The sequence below is a fragment of the Sturnira hondurensis genome, unplaced genomic scaffold (assembly GCF_014824575.4).
Source record: "Sturnira hondurensis isolate 20B ecotype Veracruz unplaced genomic scaffold, ASM1482457v3 Scaffold0000396, whole genome shotgun sequence".
In the NCBI taxonomy this organism is placed as follows: domain Eukaryota; kingdom Metazoa; phylum Chordata; class Mammalia; order Chiroptera; family Phyllostomidae; genus Sturnira; species Sturnira hondurensis.
Window position 1 is genome coordinate 3,056,093 of NW_028073027.1, and position 8,090 is coordinate 3,064,182.

The window sequence follows — 8,090 nt, forward strand, 5'->3', positions numbered from 1 at the left end:
TTGTTAGTTTCCCTTTCATATCTCACGTTACTTTCTGCTATACTTTCATTTGGGGGTGCCTGGTTTATTTATTTTTTCACATAAAGATTAGATTTAATATTTTTTTAAAACAAATAGTAAAAAAAATACTTTTTAACTCTTTTTTTGTTTTAAATCCAGAAGAGGTGATGGAAGAATTCAGAGATTATTAATTTTGCTAGCTTTGTTGCTTGACATTTAGTAAAAGGCATGTGTCCTTCTAGGTCCACGTGTCAGTATGGAAACTGGCTCTGTTTCGTTTGTGGAATAAACACATGCTCCAGAAAGCTTGTTTTATTTTCATAGTCTGTGTTGACCTAAACAGCCATAACTTTCTGATCCAAGGAGACTATATGAACTGTAGTGACTAATTATTAAGTCTCTGTCACTGACCTAACATGGATTCACTCAAGACTTACCACATTTTAGTTTCATGTAAAGCCATTCCATTTTACAGATAGATAAAGTAAAGCTATGAAACTCACATGAACTTTCCAAAGTTCATGAAGCTGTCAAGTTACAGCTGAGATTAGAAATGATGACAGTGACTGCCCACAGAATGAACACACAAATGTTTTAATCCCTTTAACTTCCACTTACTGCCTTCTAGACATGGGCTAGAGTCATCATTCTGTTACCAGAATATACCAGTGATGCCCACTCAAATGACATTTGCTTCCACGGATCTTTGTTAGTGCCCAATGTGTGTCAGATCTGGAGACACAGAAATAAAATCTCAAGTCTCTTCCTCATTGCTAACTCAGACTGACTGGAATTGACTTTCCTTGATAACTGTAGAAAGTGTAATTGGAATGTAGAGGTAGCAATTAGTTTGGCATTAGAAAACAATGGTTTTGTGAAACTACTTCTTCCATTCCCATGAGTGGCTCAACCATTTGTGTTGACCATTTATTCACTTTGTGAATAAGTAGTTTGGACATGATATGTAACCCATGATAGCACATTTTTACCCTTAACCTGTCCAGTGATCTTCCCATTTGGAGCAGTTGACCCAGTTACCGACAAGGAGACATGATAGGAAGTATGTCATGGGGAACATAAATTACAGAAAACATTTCTTCACAAGTAGGAAATGTTAACCAGAAAATGATAACAAACCTTCCTGACTTTGGATGTTTTGTGGTTAAAATGTTACGGGGAGAGGTGGTAGAGGGATTGAGCAAAAAGGAAAAAAGAGAGAAAGACAGTGGACAACAGTGTGGTGACTGGGGAGGAAGGAGTGAGGGTGGAGGTGGAAGAGGGTATGGGAGGACAAATGGTAATGGGAAAAACACAATAAAAACCATGTAAAAATAATAAGTAAATAAACATTATGTTTATTTCACAACAGATTGCATGGAGGAGACAATACTGGAGATGAACCTTGAAGGATACAAAGAGCTAAATTGAAGTGCAAGGCCATCTTGGGTGGAAATAACAGAGTGAACAAAGGGGCAGAGTCATGACTATGTAAGGTACAGTTGGGGAATGACAACCAGAAATGCAATGTAGCTAGAAGCAAGGGTGGGGGGCCCAATAATGAAGGCCTTAGATGTGTATCAGAATAAAGGGATTGAGTCCTGGCTGGTGTAGCTCAGTGGATTGAGCATGGGCCTGCAAACCAGAGGATCGCAGTTCGATTCCCAGTCAGGGCACATGCTTGGGTTGCAGGCTGGTTCCCTGCAGGCCAACTCCCAGCAGGGGACGCACAAAAGGCAACCATACATTGATGTTTCTCTCCCTCTCCTTCCCCTCTAAAGATAAAAAAAAAAAAAGAATAAAGGGATTGAAAAGTCTTTCTCTTCAGAAAATAAAAGTTCTTAGAAGATTTTGAACAAAATGACATCTACATGATCAGTATTTTACCTACAGAAGACTTGGGTTGGAGAAAGCATCAAGTGAAGTGTTTGAAGTTGTTAATATCTAGATCCAGAAAATGTTTGCCTGTCATCCAGCATGTTATTAATAATCACACGTTTACTTAGTTTTTATTCAGATGTTAGACATACTAATAATTAATTGGATTCCTAACAGAATGATGAAAATAATTTAGACTGTAACTATACTGAAGTGTCAAAGAAGCAAAATATTTCTTCCTATTGCATAATTTTGTCAGAAATTCTCTTGAATGAAGAATGTGAAAGAAAATGAAAGACTGACTATTTCATGCCCTAGGGAACAAGTTATGCTCCACACCGTCCAAATTTCACTGTGGCCGAGGACAGGAGCATTTTGTGTTTGTAATTTAGACTAGAATTAGGATTGTAATAGAGTGACACTAAGTGGCTGAAAAGGGAAAGGTTTAGTTCATAGAACCAAAACAAGAACAAAAAATTGCACTTACAGTGACATGTATGACTCCCAGATAGCAAACTGGAGAAAATTCTACTCATAGTAACTTGGAATCATTAAAAGAAATCAACAACTAGCAATTTCTTTTCTTCTGAACACTTTAAAACGCTCATAAATGAATTATAAAAGCTGATGGAAATTAAAACATAATAAGCTGAATTGGTAAATAAGATTTTTTCCTTTTAACTAAAAAAATGTATTTTGCTATTGATTTCCTGACTCAGAGGTATAGTTATGAAGTAACTATTTCTTTTTCTAACACTAATAATATTAATAACTTGGCTTTTTAATTTATAAAACTTACTATGGATTTTATTTTTTGATGCCTTTTTTAAAATTTAATTCTTGTTTAAATACAGTTTTCTGTCTTATATTCCCAGCCCTGCCCCCCCCCAATGGATTTTAAATGCAACATCTCTGAGTNTAAAAAAATGTATTTTGCTATTGATTTCCTGACTCAGAGGTATAGTTATGAAGTAACTATTTCTTTTTCTAACACTAATAATATTAATAACTTGGCTTTTTAATTTATAAAACTTACTATGGATTTTATTTTTTTGATGCCTTTTTTAAAATTTAATTCTTGTTTAAATACAGTTTTCTGTCTTATATTCCCAGCCCTGCCTCCCCAATGGATTTTAAATGCAACATCTCTGAGTAAATCTATTCAAGTAAATAAATATGTACATGATACTTAACTAAAATACTGCCTTTGGACCACTTCAAACATTTCCACTTGCAAGCAGAAGAAAAGATGATTTCATTTGGCAAACTCTGCAGTCAGTGTGTGTTGTTTCCCTTAGTGTTTTTTAGGGCTGATTTTTTAAAGTAACTGCTTTAACTCACTGATATTAAGAGGACTTTCTAGTCTAGTATTCTCTCATTATTTATTAGTCTTTTTCATTCCATAGATACTAGACTGACCCATACACAATTATCATTTTATTGGTTAAATTATTTAAATATTGGTACTTATGTATTATTTAACTCACTGCTTATTAAATATTTCTAGATGATGGTGATAGATGTATGGTATCTTTATACTTGGACCCCTGATCCTCTCTTTTGTGACCCATCAAGCTAGTACAAACTGCTTCTACTGGGGCAGTTCATTTTATCTGTGGATAATTCTGACAAAATGCAGAATTTTTCTTCCTTAAGTTGAGCTGAAATCTTTTTTTCTGGACTGTCTACAGATTAATTGAATACACACGCACACACACACACATACACACACACACTGTGCACACAACCAAATCTACTCTTATATGTAATTCATCTCCAGATATCAGAAAAACAATTCTGCACTTATTTCTGCTCCTATCTTGTGGTTTTACCTTCCATGAATTTAACAGTTTAATTGCCTCATCTGAAATATTGTAATCCTAAATTGGAATTTGAAAATGTTGACCCCCCCATCTTCCCGATATTTTTTTCTCTCTGGGTTTCTGTAACATCCCTCTTCCTAGGCTTTCTTCCTACTTGTCAGGTTTTCCTTCATTTACTCAACATTGTTTCTCTTATACTAACCCCTTCAGTATCAGTGTTTCCAGTAGCCCATCCTTAGCCTTGTTCATTAAAGGCATCCTATGCCTAATTGACCTCTTCTCACCCCTTAGCCCCAGCAATCACACAAGCTAAATTTTCCACCTGTAGCTTAAACCTCTCTGAACTGCAGTCCTATGTTCAACTACCCCATAGATGATGGGGTAGTTGCCATCATCTACTTGCCAGTTCCATCTATACCTCCAGCTGAACAGTCAGCTCATGTGCCTATAATACAGCATCTTATATCAAGTTTTATTCATTCTGTGGTTTTTGTACCCTATCATTTAAAGAAGGGACATATCTCCTTCGATACCATCATTCTCATTCTCTGCTTGCTCCTCATTCTCACAAACACACAAAAGTAATTAATCACTAATAGCTGCAAATTTTGTCTCCTTAGCGACTCCTCAAACCATCCCTTTCTATTTGCACTAATTCAGGACTGGATCTCTGTAGTATGTCTCTTGTTGTTGTTGTATTTTTGGTTCGTTTTTTACTATTAGCTCCTTGCCATCTCTTGCCCTGTCCCAATATAACCTCAAAGCTGTAAAATTGATCAAGTAATTCTGTTTCTTAAAAATCATACTTAGGCTTTTCACACATTTTAGGATAAAATTTAAGATCTCTAATTTAGTACAAAAAACGTAAGAAGAGGAATATGAAGTAGTTCAGATGTCATAATGAGTCAATTTACCTTCTTTAATATGGATAAGAAGATAGCGTATTAGAAAAAAAGGCAAGGAGAGAGGGAGAAGAAGAAAGACAGAGAGGGGGAGAGAGAAGGAGAAAGACAAGGGGAAGGAGAGAACAATAGAAAAAAATTCAAATATCTTTAAAGTTAGGAAGATAGCCAAGGGAACTTACTTCCTGAGCTATATGAAAGTATGAGGTACAAGAGAGAGTTCAACACCCTGGGTCTACATGGAAATGGCAGCCAGAGTCAACTCATCTTCCAAATAATTTGATAAAGTTACAGACACAGAGGCAAACAGCTGTTTTCAGTCTTAACCTGTCTACTGATCTCCTTCTTGTATTAATTATTATTGCCTTGAAATCTAACCATTCTGAATAGATTTCCATTTTACCTGGGGTAACGGTAAACGTACACAGAGGTAGTATTTGCTAGTAGGAGGGCATTGCTTCTGTTAACTGTGCATTTCAGTTTCTAATCTATTATGTTTTTATAAAACTTGGCAACTCAATATTCCTTGCATTATAACTATTTGATGAATCCACTACCAATATGGTTCACATTCTCTTATCTTATCTAAAAGATTATGAGAAATTTGTGTCATTCACTAAGACTACAATATTGCCGAATGTAATAGTTATTAAAAATCTGGAAATTGAAAGGAGGTAAATTGGAAATAAGTTGTTCTTTAATGAAAAATTTACCTCATTTCACTCTTTTGGTTTTATTTAAAAAACTTATTGTAGTACAATAAATGTCACATGAACTATAAATTATTTAAAATCTATAGTTCAATGAATTTGACATATGTATACACTTTTAAAACCATTACCATTATCAAGATGCTGAACAATTCCACCAACTTCAAGTTTTCCTCAAACCTCTTTTCAAACCATCTCTTCCTCCAATCAGTCTCTAAGCAATCGCTGTCTGATTTCAGATGCTATATGTTAATGTAAATGGAATCATACCATACAATCTCTTTTAAATCTGGCTACTTTCATTCAAATTCATTCATGTCGTTTTATGTTCCATTAATTAATTTTATTATAGTGCTAATATTATATTTGCTGCAATTTAACCTTCTAACTTGTTGATGGGCTTTTTAAAGATTTTATTAATTATAAATAATGCTTGTATGAATGTTCATGTACAAGTCTTTGTGGAAACATGTCATATTATCTTGTTTTTTGTAATAGTTATAATGAGATATAACACAAATAGTATGCCACTATTTAAAGTATACAATTTATTAGTTTTTAATATATTCACAGACCTGTGTATCTGTCATCAGTAAAAGACAGAAAACTGTACTTGACAACAAATAAATTTTTTAAAAAAGAATATTTGTATTACTCACAGAAAAAAACCTGGTACTCTTTAGCTACCATTCCGTAACCCTTCATCCCCTCCATCCCTAGGAAATCACATCTACTTCCTGGCCCCATAAATTTGTCTATTCTGGGCATATAATATGGATGGAATCACACCACGTGTAATGTTTGTACTTGGATTCTTTCACTTCATATAATGTGTTCTAGGTTCACAGATATTGTGACATATATTGCCATGCCCCTCGTTTTTATGGCCACATAACACCCCGCTGCAGGGACATGTCTCATTGAGTTTATCCTTTCATCAGTTGATAGACATGAGAGTTGCTTCCATGTCTTGGCTATTATGAATAGTGTTGTAGCGGACATTTGTGTACAAGTTCGTATGTGGACATGTTTTAGTTCTGTTGAGTACATACAGAGAACTGGAATTTCTAAGTCAATTGCTAACTTTGCATTTAGCATTTCGAGGAACTGCCAGCCTGTTTTCTAAAGTGGCTGTCCCATTTTACATGCCCTCCAGCAGTGTATAAAGGTTCTGACTTCTCTATATACTTGCTAACATGCTATTATCTAATTTTTTCACTCCAGCCATTCCATTGGGTGAGAAGTGGTATCACATTGTGGTTTTAATGAAGATTTTCCTAATGGCTAATGACTTTTAACGTCTTTTCTTGTGCTTATTGGCCACTTGTATATCTTATTGGTGAAATGTCTGTTCAAATCCTTTGTCTTAAAAAATTTTGTTGTCTCTTTACTACTGAGTTATACAAGTCATTTATATAGTTTAGATGTCACTCTCTTATTAGATGTATGATTTGCTAGCATATTCTCCCATTTTGATGGTTGTCTTTTTCTTTATAATATCCTTTAAAGCACAATAATTTTTATTTTGATGAAGTTCAATTTATATTGTTTTCTTCAGTTTTTTTTTAGTTGTCATCTCTAAAATACCATTGCGTAATCCAGGGATATAGATACACACTTATACTTTCCTTAGAAATTTAATAGTTTTATTCCTTACATTTTGGTCTTCAGTCCATAGACATGGGTTTCTTTCGATTTAATCCTGTTTAAGAGTCACTGACCTTCTTGAATCTCTAAATGTATACCTTTATTTAAAAATTTTAAGGATTTTTGTCAGTTTTTCTTTAATTTTTTTCTGTCCTTACCTTTTTCCCTCTTTCTTCTGGGGAAGCAATTGCACATATGTTAAACTTACATGCATTGTCTCAAAGCTCTATGAGGCTCTATTTACTTTCTTCAACCCCTTCCCTCCACCCCTTTTGTTGTTGTTTTTCAGATATGTGATTTCTGTTAATCTATTTTCAAGCTCACTGACATTTTTCTCTGTCACCTCAATTTTGTTAGAGCCCAGTTTTAAATTTCCAATTTTGCAATACTAGTTTAAAAATTTCTTTGTTGATCTCTATGTCTTAATGGAGATTTTAAATTTTTTTCTTATTTTATTTTCTTATTTAAATTTTACCCCATGAAGCATAGTATAATAGCTACTTTATCTTTTTTATCTTTTGTAAAAGATTCTTTATTTATTTATCTTTAGAGGGGAAGGGAAGGTGGGAGAGAGAGAAATATATGTATGGTTGCCTCTCATGCGTCCCTTGCTAGGAACTGGCCTGCAACCCAGGCATGTGCCCTGACTGGGAATCGAACCATGATTGTTTGGTTCTCAGGCCCGGGCTCAATCCACTGAGCTACACCAGCCAGGGTGATAATAGCTACTTTAAAATTCTGTCTAATCATTTCTATATCTACATCAGCTTGGTTTAGCATATGTTGATTGTCTTTTCCCTTTTCAATAGTTTACCTTTCTTATTTTTTTGTATGACCATTAATTTTGTTATGAAGGGGCATTGCAAATGATGTATTATTTAACTATAGATTCTGCTATAATTCTTTGAAAAATATTTTTATTTTTCTTTAGCAATAAATCAACCCAATGATATTTAAATTATAAGTCCCATCTCACCTTCTAAAAATAGTGGCTCAAAACTAGGCTCAGTTTCTTAAAACATAACTTCATTGAATCAGCCTTGTCCGGGAATTTAGGCTGAGACTTGTATGAGTTCATTCCCAGAATCGAAGGTTCTTTCCCTAACTCTCTGCCATCTGCCCTCGCCCTCAGC